General features: G+C 38.2%; 1 long non-coding RNA gene across 6 annotated transcripts in view; it reads right to left on the reverse strand.

The window, feature by feature from the left end:
- Window positions 1-13,833, reverse strand: part of LOC149123779 (uncharacterized) — a 107,397-nt gene extending 93,564 nt beyond the window's left edge. For 5 of the 6 annotated variants that reach the window (XR_016214123.1, XR_016214120.1, XR_016214122.1 and 2 more), the window contains exon 1: window positions 13,621-13,833. This is a non-coding gene — a long non-coding RNA (uncharacterized LOC149123779). The remainder of the gene's footprint in view (window positions 1-13,620) is intronic. The other variant, XR_016214118.1, reaches the window with a different exon arrangement.
- Window positions 13,834-26,558: the final 12,725 nt, after the last annotated feature.

Consider the following 26,558-nt stretch of genomic DNA (forward strand, 5'->3'; position numbering starts at 1 on the left):
TGTATGGAACAATGAAAGACCTTTAATAGTCAAAGCAGAAGGCATTTTAATACTTGACTTTAAAAAACGTAACAAAGCTGTAATTAATATAGCATGACATTTACTTAAGAAAGGATACTGCAATGCAACAGATTAGTCTAGAAGTAGACTCACAACTCTACATCCAAATGAACTTTGACAAAGGTTCTAGAAACATTCACTGGAAAAAAGTAGACTTTTTAGCAAATTGGGCTGGAAAAATTGAATACCCACATGTAGAAAAGTTACACTAGACCTCTATCTCTCACCATGTATAAAAGTTAACTCAAACTGGATTATGTAACTTAAAGTAAGACCTAAAACTTTGAACTACAAGAAAACAGTGGGACATTTCAGGACATTGGAATGGGTAAGGTTTTTTCTTTATTAAATTGCAAAAGTACAGCAAAAATAAAACAAAACAAAAACAAAAACAAAACAAAAAACAAAAACAAAACACATACAATGGGATTTCACCAAACTAAAGTGTTTCGTTTCTATACAGCAAAGGAAACAATAGAGTGAAGAGAACCTACCTAGAGAATGGGAGAAAATATTTGAAATCTGTATTACTGGCAAGAGGTTAATACCCAGGATATATAGGAACCCAACTCAGTAGCAGAAAAAAAACGAGCAGATTCTTCATTGAGCATAATATGTTGGCTTAATTACTTAAATTATAAGTGTGGTGGGTTAAAATTTAAGTGTTAGGGGAAAATTGAAACTGGGAGGAAATGTGTAAAACTTAAGACCAGCTCTTTAAACACTCAAATCATTTCAGGTAGACTTTCTTAAACATGTCGATCCTCAATCCTTGCTGCATGTTGGAATCTGCTAGGAAGCCTCAAGAATACTAATTCCACACCCTCTCCTCCTACCACATTGTTCAGGAACAGAACCAAGTTGTGATTTTTAAAAGGCCATCTCTTTCTATTTTCTGGGGACCCATATTGTAATTATTTTGTCTCTATAGCATTGACAAGGAAATTAAATAGTTAAAACATTTTTAAGTAGGCAGTAGATATAGATATTCCTCAAAGATGACATACAAATGGCCAATAGGTACATAAAAATGCTTAACATCAGGGAAGTGAAAATCACAGCTACAATGAGATATCTCCTCACTACATTCAATTGCTTATTTCAAATGGACAAGAGATATGAAGTGTTGATGAGGATAGGCACCTTGTTGGTATGAATGTGTATTAGTACAGCCATTTTGGAAAACAGCATAGAGGTTCTTCAAAAAAAAAAAAATAACCTAGAAGTTGACTTCCACAAAATCCACCTATTACATTCTTGTACATATATCTAAGGATAATGAAATCAGACTGAAGAGACATCTGTGTCCTCATGCTTACTGAAGCACTGTTCACAGTAAGTCAGAAATGGAAACAACGTAAGTGGCCACCTACTGTTGAAGGAATGAAGAAAATGTCACACACATGATGGAACACTCAGTTTTAAACAGAATTAAGTTTTGAATTGATAACATAATGATCTTCAGTCCCATATGTTAAGTGAAATAAGTTAAGCATGAAGTATCACATGATAGCATTCAAATATGGAATCTCAAAGGCTGTATATCACAAATCAACAGCCAAAATCATACTGAACAGGGGAAAACCTCAAAGAATTCCCTCTCATATCTGGAAAAAGACAAGAATGTCTACTTTCATCTTGTATTCAGTATAGTACTAGAAGTTTTATTAAGGGAAGAGAAAGAAATAAAAGTCATCAAAATTGGAAAAGAGGAAGTCAAATTACTCATGTTTATCAATGACATGATGTTGGACATGGAAAAACCTAACATTCCACCAAGAAGCTGTTAGAATTGCAAACCAATTCAGTAAAGTTTCAGGTTACAAAATTAGCATACAAAAAGAGTAAATTTTGAATGTTAATGAACTCAACTGAAGGAAACCAAGAAAGAAATCCAACTCACAATAGCCATAAAAAAAATTTAGGAATAAACTTAACCAAGGAACTGAAAGATCTCTACATTGAAAATTATTAAGTATTGGTGAAAGAAATCAAAAGGAACAGAAAAAAAAATGGAAAGGAATCCCTTTCTCATGGATTGGAAGAATGAATATCACTGCAATGTCTATATTACCTAAAGCATTTACAGATTCAATTCAATCCCTATCAAAATACCAATGGTGTTCTTTACAAAATTAGAAAAAAAATTCTAAAATCTAAAACCTGAATAGCCAAAGGGATCCTGAGCAAGAAAAACCAAGCTAGAGGCATCACAATACCTGACTTCAAATCATAATATGAAGCAATAGTCAGCAACACATTTTGGTACTGGCATAAAAACTGATACATATATCAAAACAGAATATAGAGACCAAAAATTAATTTACATCAGCAAACTGATTTGACAGAAATATTCATACCAGATAGTGGAGTGCCATCACAAATGATGATGGCAAAACAGGATGCATGTATGTAGAAGAATGAAATTGGATCTGAACATCTCACCATACACAAAAATCAACTCAAGATGTATCAAACATCTAAATTTAGGACCCAAGACTATGACGTTGCTGATGGAGGGGACTTCTTGGACAAGACCTCTAAAGTATAGGTAACAAAAGCAAAACTAAACAAATGGGACTATATCAATCTCAGAAGCTTTTGCCTAGCAAAGGAAATGATGACTAGAATTAAGAGACATTTGACAGGATGGGCAAATATTTGTTAACCACCTATCCAACAAAGGATTTATATCCCGAACATAAATTTAAAAAACTCAACAACAACAAAAAAACTAGTCCAGTTGAGAAACAGTTATCAAAAGAAATACCAGTGGCCAACAAATATATGAAAAACTGCCATCAGGAAAGTGCAAGCCAAAAGTACAATGAGATCACCTCACTCCTGTCAGAATGGCTAAAATCCAAAACAGAGTAACAGATACTGGTGAGGATGTGGACAAAGCGGAATGTAAATTAGTGCACCCATTGTGGGAAACAGTGTGGAGATTTCTTTTTAATTTTTATTTATTTATTTATTTATTTATTTATTGACAGGCAGAGTGGACAGAGAGAGAGAGAGAGAGAGAGAGAGAGAGAGAAAGGTCTCCCTTTGCTGTTGGTTCACCCTCAAATGGCCGCTGTAGCCAGCACACCACACTGATCTGAAGCCAGGAGCCAGGTGTTTCTCCTGGTCTCCCATGGGGTGCAGGGCCCAAGCACCTAGGCCATCCTCCACTGCCTTCCCGGGCCACAGCAGAGAGCTACACTGGAAAAGGAGCAACCAGGACAGAATCCGGCTCCCCGACCGGGACTAGAAACTGGTGTGTTGGCGCCGCAGGCAGAGGATTAGTCTATTGAGCTGCGGCACCTGCCAAGTGTGGAGATTTCTTAAAAAAATTAGAAAATAGACTTGCCATATGATCCAGCAATCCCAGTACTGCATATGTACCCAAAAAGAGATGAACATACTGTATCAAAGAGGCTCCTGCACCACCATGTATATAGCAGCACTGTTCACGATAGTCAAATTTGTCATCAACCAAGGTGTCCATCATCAGATGAATAAATAAAATGTGGTACATATACACAATGGAATATTATTCAGCTATAAAAAAGAATGAAATTGTACCATTTGTAGCAAAATGTATGCAGGAGGACACCATGTTGATTGAAATAAGCCAGAACTGGAAAGATAAATGTTCTCCCTAATATGCAGCAGCTAATATTAAATGTAAAGTGTGTATGTGTCAGTATTGATGCAAATATAGTTTTGCAAAACTGTTTTATTCTTTTGTGAAACCAGTGGTTAAGAATGTTATATTACTATAGTGTTAATGATCTGTGATTACTTTAAAATTTACTGCATATGAGTTAAATGGTCATTTTTCCATTCAATGATTGCTTATAGCCATTGTCTATATTCCCACTAAACTAGGGTCTTTTTGCTTTTTTCTTGTTAAACTTCTTGTTCAGTGAAGAATTAAACCTTTTTACTGTAGTGTAGTTTTAAAACATGTTATCACAAAAATTTTTTAAAAAAGATAGGAACAATGGGAGAAACAAATGAGAGGGAGAGAGTGCAAGGAGCGATGAAGAAAGAGAATATCATTATGTTTTTGGAACTGTATCAACAAATCACATTATATGTTAAAAACTATTTAAAAATTAAAATGTTATAAATAAAAGACATCTTATTTAAAAGTATAATAGTGGTTACCAGATACTGAGAAAGGAATGGGGAAGGAAGGGTTGAGAAGAGTACTAACATAACCACACAGGAGTAAGAAGCTCTGTTTTTCTATTGCACAGTAGGGTGACTAAAGCTGATGTTAATGTATATTTCTATACAAAAGAAAAAACCTAGATAGGATTTTGAATATTTTCAATATCAGGAACTATGATGGTTGATGAAATAGATGTATTTACCCTGACTGTACATGAGACACCATATACATGTATTAAAAATTATATTTATGGGATACCATGTGGTAATTTATGTCAATAATTCTCAGTGAAAACACTAGTTTAAAAGTTAAAATTTATCAAAATTCATTGCAAGCACAAAACATGCATGACACTATTTGCAGTGGTGAGAAATGTAAAGAAAGTGTCAGTTTCAACTTAAAACTATAAAACTGACTTGTATAAGCTATGCTACTGTAAAAATTTTGTAGTCACTTCCTGTCACTATCAAGATGAACATAGTGTTGTGGGGATCCTCTTAAAAGCTGTGTGATTCTGACCACCTCAAGGTGAGCAGCTCTTCTCCAAGTAAATTGTGTATGGCTATAAGATGATCTTTAGTGGTTCCTGAATGCTTTGCATCATGTATAATGCAGGTAACAGAACATGTGTTTACTTTTAACATCAATAAGACTTCAAGTCAACAGAAGACTGTTTTTGTGAAGTTAAATATTATACTGAGTTGGTGGTAGTAGAGCAGAGTAAGACCCCAGAGAACCCTGAGCAGCCCTACCCTCTCCAGCCTACACACTCCTACACAGAGAGCAGCAGGCCCTAGCCCCCACCACCAACCCTGAGCACTGAGGCTCTCTTGCCGTCTGCACTGAGAACACCATACCCAGAACCATAGACAATGACACAGGGAGTTATGTTTGGGGTGGTCTCACATCATTGGCACCTACAGATGAGCAACAAAATATTTGAGGTCTTTAAGATAACTTAATACAGGAAATGGAAATTACATCATCAATAGGAATGAAACAGCATAGAAGTATTTATACACCAGTTTTCCATAAAGAAAAGTCACTCAAGCAAGGACCTTCATAGTCTAGGAAATGGAGGGGTGGTGGGATTTGATGTTATTGAAAGGGAAAAGGATAAGCAAGCAGCAAATGTTGCAAGACCTGGTAGAGTTACTGTTCAAGGCTATAAATATGCAGCAAAACACAACAACTGGAGACACTATACAAATCATAGGATTCCTCCAAACAATTACCAGAATAGTGAGAGTGGACAGATGGATTCATGAGAGACTGTTCTTGAAGTCCAGGCCACATGCGGAGACCTCCTGGGGTATTTCCAAAGAGGACCAAGCCTCATTTGCTGGGAGAAGTGATGGAGGGTGCTAATACCAGGGTGCAAGAAAGCAAGGTGTATCAGTGAGACAGAATACATAGCAGGGTTACAGAACATGGTTCTTCAGGGCCCTGCTTGCCAAAGAAACACCCTTGAGGGGATGGCAGTGAGGAGGATAAGGAATATCGAGGAGATGAGACCAGTATCAGCAGCTATCTCAACAGGAGTACCATCATAATTACAGCAACTGATGCCTATGCCCAGAAAACACTAAGCAGAAGATGGAAAAGAAACCAAAGCAGCAGATCCACTAAGCTAATTCATCACTGCTGAGGCTTAACAGGGCAGAGCTGAGTAAATGTCAACTTACCATCTCTTGTGTCATCTAACAAGATGACTTGGACAGGAGATTCCAGCGCTAAGAATGAAAGATTGGAGCTGAAGAACTGAAGTATTTGCATTTGGCTTCTTGGCCAGATGATTAGAGTTATCTGTATGATCTATGCAGGATGGGGATATTATTTTTACCTGAAGATGTCTTTCTGTAGAAATGTCAACAGTGTGTGTGTGTGTGTGTGTATTTTAAGTCTGCATTGTTTTGCTTCAATATACTTTTTGAGATTTTAAAGTGGTTTCATATATGGTCAAGTTGATATTCTCAGGAAATTCATTCTTAGCTTGTAATAGAATTTTCCAAGTTGTTTTTTTTCTCAAAAGTCAACAAAATACAAGAAGCTTTAAGTAAAGGTCTTCAAGAAAAGTCATACACACATTTTTTCATGTGAGGGATATTGTTGTGCCAACACCTGCATCATTCACAGGTCAACAATATAGTTTTTATCTGCCAATTATGAAAGAAACACTGAAAGGACAGGGTTCAGAGAGGTTCCAGGATGGTGCACATGTGAGGGGCTGATGGGTAGCATACCAGCTCTATCATCCTCCCTCCCCCAATCTCATACCTTACCCTATGCACCCTTTTCATCCGCAACATGTAAAAAACGTGTAACCAAGTAAACTGTTGTCCTGAGTTCTACAAGACAGTCTAGCAAATTATCAAGCCTGAGATGTGAATTGTGGGAACCTCTGATTTATGACAAGACAGAAGCACAAGTTAAAAATGATGCACGCGTACACACACACACACACACACACACACTAGCCCAGTCCCACACGGGATCAGGGTTATCAATATCACTCCCTACAACATCTTGTCCCACTGTAAGTCCATTAAGACAATGACATATGTGGAGCTGTCATATCCCATTGTAATAACACTATCTTCGGGAGCAACCCTTGAAGGATCTACCTGAGCCTCTTGAGGACCCATCACTCGTTTCAGCAATGTGTTCATGAGAATTTGCTTGGTTTCTTTTTCATCATTGATTTGCTTATAAGCAGGTAATACACCCCGAATATTCCTCTACATTAATGAAAATTTTTGGTTTGGAGTCCATGTCTCAAACGTTCTAAAGAACTTGATGAGGTCTGACAAAGCTTCTGCTAAACCCTTCAGTGTCAATTTTCTTTTTTTTTTTTAAACTCTCCCTTCTCCTGCACTTTCCTTAGTGTCTTTTTTTCAGCTATACATTCCTGTTTCAGTTCCATTATAATCATAAGGGGACATCGTATGTTTGTAGTCAATCCTAAACCAAAATGTCATTATGTGACATATGACTGTGTACCCCTTTAAAGGTAATAAAACTTACTGGAATAATATGATATTTCAAAGGATTTCTTGATAGGATTTCAAAAAAAGTAAATATGTACATTGTACTTACAAAAGAAAAGGTAATAGAACATGGCTATCTTTTAGTACCTTGAGAAGTTCAAGGATATCAGCAATTATCTGCCACTAAGTAGAGTGAGCTAAAAAGTTTCAGATAAGCCAGAGCAGGATCTAAACATAAGGTTAAATAGGATCTTTGTGCAGAGCTGACAATAGAGTCTAGTCCGAAACAAATGAGTCTTTGTGTCTGTGAAAAGCCATCCTCAGTGGTAGGAGTATAAATAAGAGTCACAGAGAGACTAGAAGAAATTTCTGACTAGTCACTAAATGATGTGACCAGTGGGGCCAAATGTTATTTGGAGAACACAGGTAATTAAGGTTGCATGAAGTTCAAAGCATTTTATCTTTAGATAGTTGATTGAGAATTAATGTAATTTTACCTATCCTGTAAAGTTATTGGTTAAAAATACTTAGTCTATAGACAATGATTAGCAGATTACACAGAAGTAAAAAACCAGAGCAAAGATAATTGGACTAATTTTTTTTTTCTATTTCAAAAGGAAGTGACAGATGGGAACCCTTTCAATTTATCAAGTAAAATATCAACAGAGTACTGAAGATATATACTAGTGCTACGTTGTACATCTTAGTTAAAATGAAGCCTAAGGGGTTGTGGAAAGAATGTAGAATGGTATTTGTAAGAGAATTCAGTGTAATCATAGTGCAGCAACTCTGGCTATGCCTTCTCATTCTAATTTATCACTTAACATTTCTAAGCCCCATTGTCTCTTCTTTGAATTGATAGTAATAATCATACTGATTCTGGTGTCTTTAATGAGACTTATGTGGAATAATTTTATATTTAGGGAGATAATAAGGACAGCAAATAAGTAAATTACTAATGATTCTAAAGATACAATATTTTGAGGCTAGCATAGTTTCTATGCAATAAGATAAACCCATAGCTTCCATGAATTTTGACAAACTAATCCAATCAAGATACAGATTTCCATCCACCCTCAAATTTCCCTCTTATCTTTTGTAATCCCTCCCTGCTCTTGGCAACTGCTGATTTTCTGACACTGTGGTTTATATTTGCCCCTTTCAGAGTTTCATGTACAATACTTATATACTATTTACTCTCCAGTGTCTGGCTTATTTTACTCTGCACAATATTTTTATAGTTCAACTATGTTGTGTATCACTTGCTTGTTAGCCTTTAGTGCAGAGTAGTATATTTCCTCTATCCCCTTTGACCCAATTAAATGTTGATGAGCAAACTAGCTATTTCTCTTTTTTTTGTAAGCATGTTTTCCTTTTTCAAAGACCAAGGAATAGAATTTCTAGGTAATGTAGTAAATGTGTATTTTACTTTGTAAGAAATGACCCAACTGTTTCTTGCACAGTGTTTCTATCACATTGCACTGCTACCGTCCGTGTAAGGGAGGTCCCTGTGCTTCTCACGCCTGCCAGTCTTGTCAGTTTCTGCTATTCTAGTGAATATGGAGTAGAATCTCATTATGTTATTAATTTTATTTCCCCAATGACTAATGATGCTGAGTATATTCTTCACATGATTATTAGCCACCCCTATCTTTTGAGAAATATCCACTCGAATATTTAGTGGATAACAAACAATGGGATGAGCAAGGTTTGGCTTGATTTGCCTACATTTAAGCAGTCTTTTGTATTCTTTCAATATGGCAGTGAGCTTCTCTAAAGAGTGACAAATAAGAACCAACAATGGGCTGCCCTTGGGGAAAAGGACCTAAGCTTTTTGGCTTGTCCTTACTTGTGCATTTTTTAAAATTATTCTTTAAATGGGAAATACAGGCCTGTGGCTTAAAATGATGCCTCAGAGGGCATAAAAGGATTTGTATTACTTTTTTTTTGGCAGGCAGAGTGGACAGTGAGAGAGAGAGACAGAGAGAAAGGTCTTCCTTTACCATTGGTTCACCCCTCAATGGCCACTATGGCTAGCGCTGCGCAGATCCGAAACCAGGAGCCAGGTGCTTCTCCTGGTCTCCCATGTGGGTGCAGGGCCCAAGCACTTGGGCCATCCTCATCTGCACTCCTGGGCCATAGCAGAGAGCTGGCCTGGAAGAGGAGCAACCGGGACAGAATCTGGCGCCCCAACCGGCACTGCAGGTGGAGGATTAGCCTATTGAGCCGCGGTGCTGGCCGATTTATATTACTTTTAAAGCAATACTATATCAACATCAAATCATTAAAAGCAAATTTCATCTGGAAAAAAAGTGACATAAATCCAACATAAGTATGAACTACTGTCATTCAAGTAGGAGCTTATAAAATTTTACTGTTGCTGATAAAAGATACTTAAATTTAAATTGTTATGGAGATGTTATGGAGATGATTAGATACTATTTTTTATAAAGTCACATTTACCTACTGTAGCCATTACAAAGCATACAGTCACTTATCAATCTCCGAGTTCTGTATCCAATCATGGATCAAAAATACTCAGAAAAAAAATGTCTTATTATGTGGAGGATTTTCTTGTCATTATCCCCTAAACAATACAGCCTAACAAATATTTACATATCATTTGCAATGTATTGGGAATTATAGGTAATCTAGATTATTTCTATGGATTTATTTATTTATTTGAAAGGCAGAGTGATGAGAGAGACAGAGATCGATCTTCCATCTGCTGGTTCAGTCTCCAAATGGCCGAAACAGCCAGGGTTGGGCCAGGCATAAGCCAGGAGTTTCTTCCAGGTCTCCCATATGGGTGTCACAGACATAAACACTTGGGCCATCCTCTTCTGCTTTACCAGGAACATTAGCAGGGAGCTGGATTGGAATTAGAGCAGCCAGGTCATGAACCGGTGCCCATATGGAATGCCAGCTTTGCAGGCATTAGCTTAATCCGCTAAGCCACAAGGCCAGCCCGTGTGGATATGTTTTGATGCATTTGAAAGGATGCACATTGCCAACGCCAGGGCTCAGTAGGCTAATCCTCCACCTGTGGCGCCGGCACACTGGGTTCTAGTCCCGGTCGGGGCACCGGATTCTGTCCCGGTTGCCCCAATTCCAGGCCAGCTCTCTGCTTTGGCCCGGGAGTGCAGTGGAGGGTGGCCCAGGTCCTTGGGCCCTGCAACCTCATGGGAGACCAGGAGAAGCACCTGGCTCCTGGCTTCAGATCAGTGCAGTGCGCTGGCCGCAGCATACATTGGGAGGTGAACCTACAGAAAAAGGAAGACCTTTCTCTTCTCACTGTCCACTCTGCCTGTCCAAAAAAAAAAAAAAAAAAAAAAAAAAGATGCACATGTTTTATGCCTAATACTATGCTATTTTAAGTAAGGGCTTGAGCACCTACAGATTTTGGCATCCGTGGGGCTTCAGGAACCAATCCCCTCACTGGATACTGAACCACCATACTTCATGATTCCTTCATCAACTCATCCCGTTTCCTCCTTTCACATTGTCTGCATGAAATCAAGGAGAAATTATTAACTGTGGGAAGCATCAAAGTAAGACACTCTCTCTCTCTCTTCGTGAAAATCTGTTGGACTGATTTATCTATTGAGCTGACACTTTACTGTGTTTAACTTGTTTTCAGTTAATTTTATTGTTCAGTAGACAATGGCATTCCTGTATGTTATAAAACTGACAAATGGCTCCAGTGCAAAGCACTGTATTGGCCACACTATTTCTGTCAAGGCATCAAGGTGAGTTCACATTTTCTTAAAAAGGTTAAAATGTCAGCTGTGTTTTCTACACAATTTATGCTTACCCAAGTATCTCTGTCACAAAAAGTTGTGAGAGGGGATGCATGTGTTGTTTTCAGTTTGACCATTATGACTATTTTTGTACATAGGGAAACTACATCCTTTAAGGAGAAACTATCAAATAGTTCTCACCAAGGTGGTTCTGCAGATCCTGGTGAGCTCAGCTGTGATCAAGATCCAAGTCAGAGCTAGTTATTGGAGAACTAGTTGTCATTATGTTGCAGTCCTGCCTCCTACTCAGTGACTCACCATAGAGTTGTCCTATAGGTAAAGCTATGTCACCTTTGCTGGAGATTTGAGAACTACTGGCATATTTGGAAACTAATTATGCAGCAGTTAACCTGCCTAAATATTGCAGAGATTAATTCTATTTCAAGAGAAATACATTCTTCACTGAGTCAAGCTCTTCTTTGTATCTCCCCTTGTGTTTATTTTACTATGTGTTTAAAACACTTCTATGGGTAAATGAGTTCAAGTACTTGTCTTAGCTCTAAGAAATACTAGCTTGGAAATTGGCTCTTGTTTATAGGCTGATTTATAAAACTTACATTGAAAGATATGAAGAGATGCAAAGAAAACAGAAACTCATGACATTTTTCCATTTTCATTTCTTTGAGAAAAATTGAGTTTTAGTTCAAATTAGGAGTATACAAAAACTGATATTTAAAATATGATTTCCATTATTGCTTATATGCAGACTGGTTGCATTATAAACTTTGAATAGAATTTCATCATCTTATGAAAATAGAACCACAAAATATTTTGAGTATGACATTAAAGAAAGTATCAAAGCTTTTTTTATATCAAAAATTCCAGTATAAATCTTTGTTTCTAGGAACTCAGGTATATTCTCCCTTGGAGAGATCTGAGACGTGCTAGAGGGAACACAGGGAGAGCTCTCCTAAACTGTTTCTCTTTTAAATCTCTCTAGAGGTTGAAAATCCATCTGCCAGAACCTGCAAAAATATGGGACACATACAGTTCATTTCCCTGTGAGCCACAACTCCTAGATTTTCAGAAATTTTCTGTTAGGAATATGAACCCCTTATTTCCATCTTATCTGTTACTTTTTTTTTTTTAAACAGGCAGAGTGGACAGTGAGAGAGAGAGAGAGAGAGAAAGAGAAAGGTCTTCCTTTGCTGTTGGTTCACCCTCCAATGGCTGCCGTGGCCGGCGTGCTGCAGCTGGCACACTGCGCTGATCCAAAGGCAGGAGCCAGGTGCTTATCCTGGTCTCCCATGGGGTGCAGAGCCCAAGGACTTGGGCCATCCTCCACTGCACTCCCGGGCCACAGCAGAGAGCTGGCCTGGAAGAGGGGCAACCGGGACAGAAACTGGTGCCCCAACTGGGACTAGAACCCGGTGTGCCGGCGCTGCAAGGCGGAGGATTAGCCTATTGAGCCATGGCACCGGCGTTTATCTGTTACTTCTGTGTCTGAATTGGGTTTCCTTCACTCTTGACTCCTGGTTTCTGGCTCTCATCTGTGTCTTTTTTTTTCTTAATCTCAATTAGCAATCAAGACATGGACAGAACAATGGCTGGGCGTTTACTTTCTCATATCAAGAATGGGAAATATAGGGCATGAATTGTGATGTCTTACAAAATCATCCCAAAGGCCAATCATTCATTCTTAAGTTTCCGGCAGATATCAAATTTCTAGGAAAACGGTGTGATTTGTTGTTTTCCTTAGGTTATTTTTATTTTTAAATTTACTTCAGAGAGAGATAGGGAGGCAGGTAGAGGGGAAAGGGAGGGAGGAAGGGAGAGCTAGACATGGGGTGAGGAGGGAGATGGTGGGTAGAAGGTGAAGGGAGTAGGGGGTGAGCTAGGGCAGGAAGGGAAAAAAGCTCCCATCTACTGGTTCAGGCCCCAAATGTTGGCAGCAGTGAGGCTGGGACAGACTAAAGCAGGGCTAGGAACCTAATCCATGTCCTACATGGATAGCAGTGATACAAATGCTTAAGCAGTCATTTAATGCCTTCTGGAGTACACATTAGTAGAAAGTTGGAATTGGGGGTAGTACCTGGGACTGGAACCCAGGCATTCACAGGATTCAGGTATCTCAAATGACATAACTATAAGGCCAGAGGCCCACTGATATACCTAAATACCTGGCCTTTTACTTCAGTTTTGTTCTTATAAGCTCACCTTAAAAATTTGAAGAACTAGTATTTATCGGCAAAATAACAAACATATGGGTTTGGTGTTGAGGAACAGTTTTTTTTTTTTTTTTTTTTCCTCTCTTCATACTATTTGTTGAACTCTTTACTTACTATAGGGTTAATCTTTTGAGTATAAAGTTAACTGAAAATAGATCTTTGTAAAAAATTAGAATGAGAATAGGAGAGGGTGGAGGAAAAAGGGTGGGAGCATGGGCAGGAGGGAGGGAGGGTAGGGTGGAAGTATCATTATATTCCTGAATCTGTATACATGAAATGCATGGCATTTGTACACCTTAAATAAATGTAAAAATTCCAGTGTGCCTGTAAAATGCTTGTCTGATTTAATCCCAGTTACCTAACTGCCTCGGCTTTTAACTGATGCTGTAACAGAGTACCACAGATTGGGTAATTTATTGAAAAACAGAAAAATACCTCACCATTCTGGAAGTGGGGAAGTCCAAGATCAGAGTACTAAGGGTCTGCTTCCAAGATGGCTGCATCCTTAGAAGACAGCCTGTCGGGTAGAAGATGGACGGCCAAAAGTGCAGAAAGTTCCTTGGAGCCCCCTTTTTAAGGGTCTAAAGCCCATTAAGGAAGGGGAAGAGTTTTCATGGCCCTTCACCTGTTAAAGGCCCTACCTCTTAAATTGGTGACGTCTGAATTGGCAACACCTGAATTTGGGGAGGGGCACGCATCTGAACCACAGAACCCACCCTCTCTGCTTTACTTTCTATGTTAGGAAACTGCTTTCCCCTGGCTCTCTTTCACTTTGCGTTCATAGGTTTGGTCAATAGGTTTGCATTCCTAGGTTTGGTCAATAGAAGGTATGAGGCAAAGATTGGAAGGCAGAAACAATGAGAGGAGCCAGGATGTCCCACTCCAAATCGCTCTGCCTCTTGTACCGTTTCTGGATATGGGTGATCTTCTCTAGAGCTCATCCAACAATGATTTCCTCAGGGCAACTTCTGATGTTCTGGCTTCCACCAAAGAACCCTAACATCTGGCCTCTGATAACATCTTCCTGTTCTTTTAACAATAAATTAATTGCAACTTCCAGCTGTTGTCAATCTCTGTGTTGATTGGCCATCACTTTTTAGCTTCTCAGACCTTCCATCACCTGTGAAGCTAATTCATTTATGATTAAAGTCCTTGCACTTGAAAAAACTAAAGTGGTTTCATTACTTCCTGATTGGACCTTGTTGATATTTTTAAGCAAACAAGTAAGCAATTGCACAAGGACAACTTTTGCAAGTCTCCTGAATAACACATGCATGGGTAAGACTCAAACCAATATGGCAGAGGTTTAAGGTACTAAATAAAAATTGAAAACCACCCCTACCAAAGGAAATAGGACAAACATATGGTATGAATCACATCAGGTTGTATGCCTCTTAAAACAGAAACAATATTCTCTATAGGCTTATAACAGGACCCAGAGTCTACCCAGCATAATGCTCAGAATTTCTAAAATACAATCCAAAATTACTGAAAACGCAAGAATCAGGACAATGTGACCAGTTCTCAAGGGGAAATAAGAACACACACACACACACACACACACACCAGCAAGGAAATAGCACCATGTGGCAACTATTAGGCAGTGATTTTGTGTGTTTTAAATTGAATTTATTTATTTACTTGAAACAGAGATGGGGTGGGGAGAAAAGGGAGGGAGAGAATGGATCTCTCATCTGTTGGTATACTTTCCAAGTCCAAGTGCCCATGACCATTGGAGCTGGGCCAGGGTGAAGCCAGGACCAAGAACTCAGTCTAGGTCTCCCACTTGGTGGCAGGGATCCAACTACTTGAGTCTTCACCCATTGTCTCCACAGGTGCTCATATTCTGGAGCAGGAATTGGCAAGGAGCAAAGACTCAAAGCCAGGCACTTGGGTCCAGGCTGCAAGTGTCCTAATAAGTGTCTCAGTCTGAACCAAATATCCACCCACAGGAAGTGATTTTAAAGCAGCTCTTATAAATAGGCTCCATGAAGTAAAGCAAAGAACACTTGAAAGTATGTGGCTGCTGTATTTAATTGGTATGAGGATAATAAAAATTATAAAGATAATAATTTTGGATATCTGTTTTTCACTGTAACAAAATACACATGATGCAAAGTTTATTACTTTTGCTATTTAAGTTTACAGTGCTGTGACATTAAGGACATTCGCATTGTAGTGCAACCATCTCCTCAATTCATCTCCAGAACTATTTCTCTCACCCCAGACTGAAACCCTGTACCCATTAACCACTATCCCTTTCCCTCCAGTTCATGTCACTGCAGAAGCCGGGTGAAGGTATCTAGCTGTCAGGGGAAAGGTTAACATAACAGCTATAATAGGCAACAAGGCTGGGATAAGAGTGCTTTGAACTACAAAGAGCTATGATGACAACAAATGAATTATGATGTTGTTATGATCAGTGAGATGTGAGAAGCTAAACTAAGATGTTTATCTACTTATATGATTTTTTTCATACTATTATTCTTTTTTATTTAATGAATGCATTTTTACATAGATACAACTTTAGGAATACAGTGGTTCTTTCCCCTATGCCTCCCACCCCACTCCCATCCCACCTCCCATTCCCTCTCCCATCTCCTTCTTCATTATGGATCATTTTTAGTATGACTTTATATATAGAGGACCAACTCTATGCTAATCATAGATTTCAACAATGCCACACACAACATATAGAGTACAGTTTGAATTGGCAACATATAGAGTACAGTTTGGGGAGAGAATTTGCAGTCAATTCTCATATTGCAATTCAATAGGGACAGAGGTCCTACCTGGGAAGCAAGTGCACAGTGACTACTGTTGTTCTTTTAACAATTAACACTTTTTTGTGATGTCAGTGATCATCCAAGGCTCTTGTCGTGGGCTGCCAGGGCTATGGAGGCTTTTTGTGACCATAGACTCTGTCGGTATTTGGACACGGCCATAAGCAAAGTGGATGTTCTCTCCTCCCTTCAGAGAAGAGTGTCTCCTTCATTGATGACCCTTTCTTTCCTCTGAGGTTTCGCAGAGATCCTCCCTGTAGGATTTTTTTTTCCACAGAGTCTTGTCTTTCCATGCCTGAGATGCTCTTGCAGGCCTTTCAGCCCGACATACTATTATACTTTATTTGTGCATTTCCTTTTTCTTGATCAGTTAAACTGGAAGTCAGTTGTTTTCTTTGTCATTATTGCTTAATCATGAAAGGTATTTTAAGATATTTTATAAACTACACCCCAAGCATTAATTATGTTTTATTTTCTTTTTTTATTTAATAAATGTGAATTTACAAAGTGCAACTTTTGCATTGTTGTGGCTTTCCCCCCTGCTACTTATATGATTTTTAAAGAGGCTAACAAGTAGAAGTTTGATGTCAGTAATTGTAATGGAAATTGTGGTCTTTCATTCTGTTTTCAGATCTTAGTTAACAGACCCTGATTCTAGGTGAGCTGCAGATTCCTTCCCTTCATAGGAGTTGGTACAGAATAGTGATAACAGAAGAAAACTCCTTCCTTCTCCACAGGTGGAATATTCCAAGATTGAGACATCTGATAGTTACTGAAGATGCCTCATGAGATTGAGTAATTGATTACATCAGTTATGAATATGTAATAAAACCTCATAAAGTACCCCATTGCATTTTCTCTCATTCTTTTCTGGATCATTGTCTATCCCTCACTTCTGCTTCTCTGTGCTGTACACCTTCCATAAAGTATTAGCAAATAAGTTTTCATCTCAGTCTGTTTTCAGGGGAACCCAGGAAAAGATAGAGTTTCACTCCTGAGTTAATTTAGTGATTGTCTTTAATGCGCAAGCTCAACCTTCCAAATCAGCATGATAGAGAGTTTCTACCATTATTTGGGGGGAAAAATGGAACTTACAGTTGATAAAACTACAAATACTTGATGTTGAAATCTTATTCTACATTACTATGTATAATGAAAAAAAAAAAAAAAAACAAAGAAGACACCATTGTCTATCTAGGAGTACCGAATCTCTCTTGGGATTTTAATGAATATTTCTGGAAAATGTGGATGTTCTAGACTGGTAGAGGCAGCTGGGTTAGTAATAACAGGAACAAAAGTTAGAGGCAAGAAATAATGGAGGGGCTGGTGTTGTGGCATAGTGGATTAAGCCGCTGCCTGTGATGCTTGCAAACCACATAGGTGCTGGTTTGAGACCTGGCTGTTCTACTTCTAATCCACTTCCCTGCTAATGTACCTGGGAGAGCAGCAGAAGATGGTTCAAGTTTTTGGGTCCTGAACCCATGTGGAAGACCTGGAGGAAGCTTCTGGCTTTGGACTGGCTCAGCTCGGGCCATTGAGGACATTTGGGGAGTGGACAAGTGGATGGAAGATTTCTCTCTCTTTCTGTATGATTCTCTCCCTTTCTCTGAAAACTGTGCCTTTCAAATTAATAAATAAATCTTTTTGAAAAAAAGGAGTAATGAAGTGTGTTTGAACAACTACTGAATCTTTGATAATTTTAATGAAAAGTTCATGTGAGACATGATGGGATTTAACCAGACAAGCTGGTTAAATACTTAGTGTGATTCACTTTGGAGGCCAGGTTAAACAGCATAAATTTTATTCTGCATGTTGAAGTGAACATCCTCAGAATTCCCTAGAGAGTTTGCTAAAAACAAGTTTAATAAATTTTCAGATACTAAACCAGATGTATTAAATCACAACCTCACAAAGTGGATAGGAAAATGTATGTTTTTGAACATTCTAAAGGAGTTTCTTTGGACACTAAAACTTGGGAATCCCTAGTTCAGCTTTGAAGATTTTATTAGCATTATTTTATAGTTATATTGAGTCTAGATCATTATGGCATCATAATATAGAACAGGCCCAAAGATGGGGAAGAATAGAAAGAGACAGAATATCCATTCATTTATTCTGCAAATATATTTATCTCTTTGTCATCTCATGAGGGAGCTAGATAATAAACAAGTAAACAATATGAAAACAAGAGAATTCTGGATTTGATAATTGCTACAAATAAATAAGTGTATAATATGATCAAGAATAGGTGTATGTGTCTGTGAGTTGGTGGTGATTTATATAGCCCCTTCAGGAAAATGCGCTTTGAGGAACTGACATTTACCAGACTTGCAGAAGGGTTAACCAGCCACATGAAGGGCCTGGGGAAAGGATTAGTCCTACAAACAGAGTGAGCAGCTGCTGTAAAGACTCTCAAGTGGGAGGAAAATCAGTATCTTCATGATACAAAATGAATGGCAATGAATGAATGGGAAGTGGAGAAACAAAGAAATATGCAAAAAAAAGTATGCTTGCAAAAACAGAAGGATAAGATCATGTAATTGCCACCAGACTGTGCTTATGCCCTGTTCCCCTTGGTTTCCCAAGCAAAATAACCCTTAGTATGCTTCCTTATTCTTTTTCTGAAAGTTTTCCTACTTTACATTTCAACAATGAGTGTGATTTTATATATATATATATATATATATATATATATATATATATATGTTCCTGCATTTTAGGAAATGACTGTGAATGCATGGAGGGAACTCAGGGTAGAGAACTACATGTCCTGCTAATTAGGCAAACACAAAATGCTAAAATCTAACTGGCAGTACCAAAGAAACCAGAGCAATACGGGAACACCGGAACCTGAGTACACCACAGCCCTTTCAGAAGAAAGACGTCCCTTAAAAACGGAAGAGGAAATTAAAAGTCCATCTTATGCTGATCTGATTCCAAACTTCTCCAATGAAAATTTGGCTTTGCAAAGGCATTTCCGTATACCTGCTTTCTCCTACCTAATGTATAAAAATTTCCTGCACCGTCAATCAAGGAGCCATTTGAGTCATACTCTTTTGCCTAATTTCTCTCCTCAAAGGATAACCTCATGGAGCAGGATTGGGAGACAAAGGTAGGGACCCAATAGCATAATGGGCTCTCAGGGTATAATTGATAATTTATATTTTATTTTAAGTGCTATTTATTAATACAGAAAATAAGTCCAAGGCAGAGATAACCAATATACAAAAAGTAGAAAGATATGTATGAGCAATGTTTAAGGGGTAGAGTAAAATGAAAACATTCCAAAGGTTTGCTGGATGTGGAACATGAAGATGGGTATGGATTCTACAATGAGCCTTGTGTTTCTGGTTTGGGTTACTATCTGCACATCAAGTTAATATTATCTGAAAAGAAAAAAAATAAATAAGAGTAAGGGTATATTTGAGGAGGGATAAAATATTGAGGGCTATTTGAAATGCTGTTTTTAAATGTTGTAGAATATCCCAGTGATGTTTATTTTTATTAAAGTATTTGATTATAAATGATAATAAAATGAAAATAACAATGATTTACATAAGAGAGTGGTTTATGTCTTTCCCATTTCAATGAAATTCAGAGATAAAAGATTCCAGGACTGATTTGTGCCCAGATCCTAATATATAAAGGTTCCTGAGTGACAACATGAAGAGGTCAATGTCACTGTTGTTATGGTTCTTCTAAGAAGGAGAGGCATGGCATGCCCTGCAGGGACAGGCAGGAAGCACCCGACTCCGGGGGGAGGCAGAAGCAGGATGGAGGAGAAATTGTGCTGGAGTTTCCATGTAAAGGTAAGGCATGGCAGTTTAGGATTGGCTAGTTTGGATAATTCCAGTTGGTCTTCAGGACTAAGGGCTGTCCCTCCAGTTTGCTCATAATGAGTCCTGGGTTGATTTACTGGAAGGCAAATCTTGATTTAGTATGTAAGAGATAAAGGGTGTGTTCAAGAGTTTTATTTGGGATTGGTTGCTTTGCAGATGATAGGCATGCTAACAGGCAAGTTATTTATTATCTCTAGGAATTACCTGGCTCTGGCAAAAGCAGTCTCTTCCTGGTCACCAAGTCACCCACCTCAACCCCTGGATGTAATAAAACATATGACTAAAAAGAGACTGGTAGAACAGTTACATTGTTATCAATGGTGACTTTCATTGTGTTCATCTTTCATCATTGGCACTTGAATCAACCTCTAGGGCCAGGGTAGCCCTTAACTTTCAGATATCAAATTTATATCCTATTTCGTGGGACGAGGTGGGGACAAACACATCCTCTTCATTTAAGGATATACCTGAAGTATCATAAAGCAGTAGCTTTACATCCCATGACTGGATGTCTGAGAAAGAGTTTGTGAAATAAGGCAAGAAGGGGGCTGGCACTATGGCATAGCAGGTAAAGCAACTGCCTGCAGTGCTGACATCCCATATGGGCGCCGGTCCAAGTCCCTGCTGCTCCACTTCTGATTCAGCTCTGTGTCATGGCCTGGGAAAGCTGTGGGAGATGGCCTAAGTCCTTGGGCCCCTGCACCAAGATGGTAGACCCAGAAGAAGCTCCTGGTTCCTGGCTTTGGACTTTGGATCGGCACAGCTCCAGTCATTGCAGCCAGTTGGGGAGTAAACCAGTGGATGGAAAACATCTCTTTCTCTCTCTCTCTCTCTCCCCCCACCTCCTCTCTCTGCCTCTCCTCTCTGTGTAATTCTGACTTTCAAAAAAGGCAAGAAGAATTAACTTAGAAGATCTAAGATAAGGGAGTGAGGAAGTATAAACTTTTTTGTCTTTTTTAAAAAATTTTCATTAAGTTATACAAATTTCATATATTTCATATATACAAATTTAGGGACATTGTGGAACTTCCCCTCCCTCCTATCCATATTTCAACTCTTCCCCCACCCTCCCTCTCAGATACATTACAATATATTTCAGGTATTCTATTAATTACATCAGATCAGGGAAAACATGATATTTGTTTTTTGGGATTGGCTTATTTCACTGAGTGTAATGATTTCTAGTTGAAATCATATTTTGCAAAAGACAGGATTTCTTTTCCTTTTTTTCTTTTCTTTTATCTTTTTTTTTTTTTACAACTGAGTAGTACTCCATAGTATATATACCATAATTTCTTTATCCAAACAATTTTTTTTCTCTTTTTTTTAACTTTTATTTAATGAATATAAATTTCCAAAGTACAGCTTATGGATTACAATGGCTTCCTCTCCATAACGTCCCTCCAACACGCAACCCTCCCCTTTCCCACTCCCTCTCCCCTTCCATTCACATCAAGATTCATTTTCGATTCTCTTTATATACAGAAGATCAGTTTAGCATATATTAAGTAAAGATTTCAACAGTTTGCTCCCACACAGAAACATAAAGTGAAAAATACTGTTTGAGTACTAGTTATAGCATTAAATCTCAATGTACAGCACACTAAGGACAAAGATCCTACATGAGGAGTAAGTGCACAGTGACTCCTGTTGTTGACTTAACAAATTGACACTCTTGTTTATGGCCTCAGTAATCACCCTAGGCTCTTGTCATGAGCTGCCAAGGCTATGGAAGCCTTTTGAGTTCACCAACTCTGATCATATTTAGACAAGGCCATGGTCAAAGTGGAGGTTCTCTCCTCCCTTCAGAGAAAGGTACCTCCTTCTTTGATGACCCATTTTTTCCACTGGGATCTCACTCGCAGAGATCTTTCATTTAGGTTTTTTTTTTTTTCCCCGCAGAGTGTCTTGGCTTTCCATACCTGAAATACTCTCATGGACATTTCAGCCAGGTCTGCATGCCTTAAGGGCTGATTCTGAGGCCAGAGTACTGTTTAGGACATCTGCCATTCTATGGGTCTGCTGTATTCAACCAATTTTTGATGGACATTTGGGTTGACTCCATATTGTAGCTATTGTGAATAGTGCTGGAATACACATGGGGCTACAGATAACTCTTTCATATACTGATTTCTTTTGCTTTGGGTAAATTCTCAGGAAAAACTGGATCTTCTGTGCAGAAGTATGAAACTAGACCCCTACCTTACACCTTACACAAAGATCCACTCAAGACAGATCAAAGACCTAAATATATGACCTGGTACAATCAAATTATTAGAGAACATGGGGGAAACTCTACAAGATATTGGCACAAGCAAAGAATTCTTAGAAAAGACCCCAAAAGCATGGGCAATCAATGCCAGAATTGACAAATGGGATTACATCAAGGTGAGAAACATCTTCACTGCAAACGAAACATTCAGCAAAATGAAGAGGCAACTGACAGAATAGGAGAATATATTTGCAAAATGCACAACTGATAAAAGATTAGCATCCAGAATATATAAAGAGTTCAAGAAATTCAACAACAACAAAACAAACAATCCAGTAAAGAAATGGGCAAAGGACTTAAACAGGCATTTATTTTTTTATTTTTTATTTTATGACAGGCAGAGTGGACAGTGAGAGAGAGAGAGACAGAGAGAAAGGTCTTCCTTTTGCCGTTGGTTCACCCTCCAATGGCCGCCGCGGCCTGCACGTTGTGGCCCGGTGCACCGCGCTGATCCGATGGCAGGAGCCAGGTACTTCTCCTGGGCTCCCATGGGGTGCAGAGCCCAAGTACTTGGGCCATCCTCCACTGCACTCCCTGGCCACAGCAGAGAGCTGGCCTGGAAGAGGGGCAACCGGGAAAGAATCCAGCGCCCTGACCGCAAGGCGGAGAATTAGCCTAGTGAGCCGCGGCGCCGGCCAAACAGGCATTTTTTAAGAGAGGAAATTCAACTGGTCAAAAGAGAAAATGTTCAGGATCATTAGTCATCAGGGAAATGCAAATCAAAATCACAAGGAGGTTTCACCTCGCTCCGGTAAAAATGGCTCCCATACAGTAATCAATAAACAAATGCTGGCGAGGATGCTGGGGAAAAGGTAACCAGATTCACTGTTGGCGGGAATGTAAACTCATGCAACTGCTGTAGAAGAAAGTATGGAGATACCTCAGAAATCTGAATAGAGACCTACCATAATCCAGGAAGCGGAATCTTTAAGAAAGGAGAGTTCAACAGCATTTACACTGCAGATTCAGTTCATCATAGCTTCTAAGTATCCTTTGCAATAATTCAAATGAAATGTTGACTAATCTCACAGCAGTTTTAAAGAAGAAATAAGAAAGGGATTAAAGGGAAGTGAGGAGATAGATAAGGCAGCAATCATGGATTATTCTACCCTTAAGTCTGGCTAACAAGTGAATTAGGAATTTGGATAACACATAAGACTAAGGGATTTTTATTATAGGTGCTGGGATGGCAGTCTTTGTTGTAATATATATACAGAAAGAGCAAAATGTTTAGAAAAAACAGAAACTGTTATGTAAAAGCAGAGATATTCAAATACACTTGAATGCAGTTTCTATGGAGGTCTTTTGAAATTTATGGTAATGTGGAGTGCGCTGTAATAAGCTAAAATAGTGAATGAATCACTGAGTATCCATTCTGACTTTTGTGTATCAAATTTAAAGAAAATATTTTAGATGTTGAAATTATTAAGGTAGAATTAATGGCAAAAGATCTATTTATAATTGCAAAATTGAACTACAGTACAGAGAAGGAAAACAAGAGTAGGTACCATGTATTTCTGTATAATTTGTTCATATAAATATTTTTTTCCTAATGAGGTAGTTTCATAGATTTCAACTTGGTAGGATTTAGTTCTCTTCTAGCTTGTATGTTCTCCCAGAGGAAATGTTAACATGAGACTTTATTTAGAAAAGTAGTGAAAAATCAGTGTGATATATTATCGAAGAGAGTGTGAATGCCATCTCTAAATCAAAAGTTTTTAAGGAAGGCTTCTTTGGTAGTACTTCATTATGTAACTTGCCAGTCTCAGTGTCAAATAGGCAAAATTTAGTGACTATTAAGAGACTTAAATATCAATGTGATCTGTGCTTTAATGGGCAACAAAATTATTGGTATTCAACTATTGTTTCTTACTCCTTAAAAGGAAAATAAGTACTCTCTCATTTTCTTCCTAATACTCAATAGAACCCTTAATTATGTCACTGATCTTGCTACAACTGTTGCACTTGACATCTAATAAATCTGATTCTCAATTGGTTTATAGTTGAATTTTGAAAAGGATCAATAGATTCAGTTACACTGTCTCTTGCTCTGCTACTGGAATCGTGCCTGTACATGCAACGAATAAAATTACCAGACTTGATTCACAACCTCTTGACTGTCTCAGAAACAGCAGTACACCTGGAAGACTGCCTAAAAAATGAAGAATTAAATGAGGGTACAATTGGCTGGACGTGACACTCTCATTTGTGCCTAATCTAGAGCAACAAACGCTTGTAGATGAGATTTTGATTTCTCCTACCATTAGCCAACATCCTTATTTGTATCTTGTAGCTTCAAAAATAAATCTTAACGATCATCATTGTTTATGAATATTATTATTATTACTATTATTATTATTATTATTATGGTAGAATCAAATGCCATGCCATTGATGTGATTATAGCTTCAAATAGGAAAGAGCACACAAATAGATTATCATTTTAAATTTAACTTAAATAACTTAAAAAACTGATTAGGAAAATTTCATGGAAAATATTACATATTTGCTATTTTTTCAATCTATTAATAGATTCATTTCAACAGTGATTGAGAGAATACATTGTTTGTTGTTTGGTGGTAAATGAAAGTACACATAGGATAAACTATTTTATCAAGCATCTTCTAATTTAGTATGGAGCATACCTGATAGAATTAAAGTACCAGATAGAATAAAAGTTGTTCCAAGAAAAGTCCCAACATTCAATATTTGTTGTACCGAGAAGGGGGCAATTCATTCCAAATGGGAAATTTGGAGCTGGCTTATTTGGAGAGGGAAACATACCAGCTGTCTTTGAGGGAGAAGAATTGTCAATAAGCAGAGAAAGAAGCATTGCATCAGGATAAGATTGAGCATAATAAAGGAAATGTAATATTAAAGACCATTTCATGCTTGGGAAATACTTCAGGATAACTGTAAAACATGTCATAGGGAACGTGTAGTCAGATGTGGAGGCCCTCAAATGCCAAGACAGAAATCTTGAGTTGAAAGTTAGGTCAGTATAACGTGAAAGCCCGTATTTTATGCAAGAGGATGAGAAACCCACATGATTTATTAATGACATAAATTAATGTCATTTCTCTGAACATTCTCAAAACTACTAAATAAGTTTTATACTCTGTGCAAACTCAATATTAATATCACCATATTTTTCTGTGCTTTTCAGTTCAAATCTCTGAAATCAGAAGATTTAAGTTCTATTCTTGGCTGTCCCTGTGATTAGTTTTAAACCTTGATTGTCACTTCATTTTTGAGTTTCAGCTTCCTCATCTATCAAGTGAGAATAAGAGGTTTTGAGGATCAAATGAAATTACAAAACCAGCATTTGTTTGTCAAAAAAAAAAACAGTACATAGACATAAGCTAATGCTAGAAATTCAAGGGTAAAACAAGTAAAGTTTGTTTTATTTGTTTTTGATATGTCTTGTTCTTATATATCTTGTATATACCAAAAGAATGTATTATAGTTATCCATTATTTAATGAATGTTAATAAAGCAATCACTCATGTACTCAGAACCAGTCTAAAGAAGTGGTAGTTTTAGGTCTCCAAATGGATTCTCCTTGCTCACTTCCAGATAAAAAGCAGTTTTGCTGGAGTGCGTGTTGTGGTACAGCAAGGTAAGTTGCTCCCCGCAGTGCTGGCATCCCCTATGGGTGCCAGTTTGAGTGCCAGCTGCTTTACTTCTGATCCAGCTCTCTGTTAATGCACATGGGAAAAGCAGTGGAAGATGGCCCAAATCCCTGGGCCCCTGATACCCATGTGGGAGACCTGGAAGAAGTTCCTGGTTCCTGGCTCCTGGCTCTTGGCTTCAGCCTAGTTTAGCCCCAGTCACTGTGGTTATTTGGAGAGTGAACCAGCAAATGGAAGATCTCTATCTCTGAAACAGATCTCTATTCATATAAATGAATAAATCTTTAAAATAAATAAAATCAGCTTTATCACAAGTATTTTCTTTTTTTTTAAACTTTTATTTAATGAATATAAATTTCCAAAGTACAGCTTATGGATTACAATGATTTCCCCCCAAAACGTCCCTCCAACACGCAACCCTCCCCTTTCCCACTCCGTCTCCACTTCCATTCACATCAAGATTCATTTTCGTTTCTCTTTATATACAGAAGATCAGTTTAGCATACATTAAGTAAAGATTTCAACAGTTTGCTCCCACACAGAAACATAAAGTGAAAAATACTGTTTGAGTACTAGTTATAGCATTAAATCTCAATGTACGGCACACTAAGGACAGAGATCCTACATGAAGAGTAAGTGCACAGTGACTCCTGTTGTTGACTTAACAAATTGACACTCTTGTTTATGGCATCAGTAATCACCCTAGGCTCTTGTCATGAGCTGCCAAGGCTATGCAAGCCCCCTGAGTTCACTGACTCTGATCAAATTTAGACAAGGCCATAGTCAAAGTGGAAGTTCTTTCCTCCCTTCAGAGAAAGGTACCTCCTTCTTTGATGACCTGTTCTTTCTCCTG

This window comes from Oryctolagus cuniculus, chromosome 10 (assembly GCF_051225735.1).
Source record: "Oryctolagus cuniculus isolate XC-2025 breed Fujian yellow rabbit chromosome 10, ASM5122573v1, whole genome shotgun sequence".
Classification (NCBI taxonomy): Eukaryota; Metazoa; Chordata; class Mammalia; order Lagomorpha; family Leporidae; genus Oryctolagus; species Oryctolagus cuniculus.